The 1543-nt window shown below is 48.1% G+C and overlaps 1 pseudogene; it reads left to right on the top strand.

The window, feature by feature from the left end:
* The first annotated feature begins 238 nt into the window (after positions 1-238).
* Positions 239-339, top strand: LOC115801564 (U6 spliceosomal RNA; annotated as a pseudogene).
* The last annotated feature ends 1204 nt before the right edge of the window (positions 340-1543 follow it).

The following is a 1543-nucleotide window of genomic DNA, read 5'->3' as shown; positions in this document are numbered from 1 at the left end:
TTTATCTGCCGCTCCCCATCGCTCACATTACCACATGAACCATCTCTCACCCCAGCCCGTGGAAAAATTGTCTTCCATGAAACCGGTCCCTAGTGCCAAAAAGGTTGGGGACGGCTGATATAACTCATACTGGGTGCTGTGCATTCAAGGGGAATATATGATTGTGATGGACCTGGTCTTGGAAGGCTTCCCTGAATAAATGGAAGATGAGTCAGACTTTATAGTCAGAAGGGAGAAGGTGCTCACTTCAGCAGCACATAGACTAAAATTGGAAAAATACAATTAGCATGGCCCCTGTGCAAGGATGACACACAAATTTGTGAAGTGTTCCATATTTTTGCACAACAATGTGAAAGTGCTTGATGCTACTGAAGTGTATATTTAAATTAGTTAAAATGGTAAATTTTATGTTATGTATATTTTACCACAATAATAAAAGGGGAATGGTGTTGGGATGGTTCCATTGCAGAGAGAGGGAACAGCAGGTACAAGTGTCTTGTGGGAAGAGGGAGCATGGATGAGAGGAAAGACAGCAGGGCTGGTTTGTCAAGATTTGGAGGATGTTTTATGGCCTGAGATGAGGAGTCACAGGCAGAGGCCAGACCACCACAAACCTGGATACTGATCTTTGTCCTGAGATCAGTGGGAAATTGTTGAAGAGCTTTCATAAGGGCAGCAATAGAATTGTGTTTTGAAAAGTTACCATGGACTAGGGTAGACAGTGGGTAGAGGGGCAGTGGATATGGCTGACCAGTTGGGAAGGTGTCAGAGTCCTTCAGAAGAGAGATGGTTGTTGCTTGGACTAGGGTGTTGAGGTTGAGATGGAGCGAAGTGGATAGATTTGAGAAAAGTCAGAGGGCCAATGGCTGAACTTGTTGAAAGTTTGCTTTGGGAGTGAGGGGAGGAACCAGTCAAGAAAGACTTCCATGTTTCCAGATGGATGGTGGTTCCCGTGACTGGGACAGGAAGCACAGAGAGAAGGAGTTTGGAGAGGGGGGTCATGGTTCTTGTTTTGTTTTTTTTTTTTGCAGTACGCGGGCCTCTCACTGTTGTGGCCTCTCCCGTTGCGGAGCACAGGCTCCGGACTCGCAGGCTCAGCGGCCATGGCTCACGGGCCCAGCCGCTTCGCGGCATGTGGGATCTTCCCGGACCGGGGCACGAACCCACGTTCCCTGAATCGGCAGGCGGACTCTCAACCACTGCGCCACCAGGGAAGCCCTGATTCTTGTTTTTGACATGCTGAGTTTGTGAGCCTCAGGAAGTTTGCAGCTGCCAGTGCAGGGGAACCTACGCATGGGGCATTGGTGCTGGGTTAACTGAGGCCCACACTAATTTCTGGTAGAGTTTCCAGTGATGCTACCTGGCTCACAGCACAACTTGTTCTCTGAGGCATGTTTGTCATGGGACATGTGAGGACTCAGGACCACTCCCAAGAGAGAAAACAGAAGGAACACCCAGTCTGCTCCATTGGACAGCTGACAAAGACAATTTTTTCTTCTTCTGAAAAGCTTCTCTATGACAGAATCTTGACTAAACCATTCAT

This window comes from Delphinapterus leucas, chromosome 6 (assembly GCF_059928025.1).
Source record: "Delphinapterus leucas isolate spDelLeu-1000000601 "Yukka" chromosome 6, BTC_Dleu_Yukka2, whole genome shotgun sequence".
NCBI lineage: Eukaryota > Metazoa > Chordata > Mammalia > Artiodactyla > Monodontidae > Delphinapterus > Delphinapterus leucas.
Note: the sequence above shows the minus strand (reverse complement) of the source record. Positions and strands in the feature narration are given on the sequence as shown.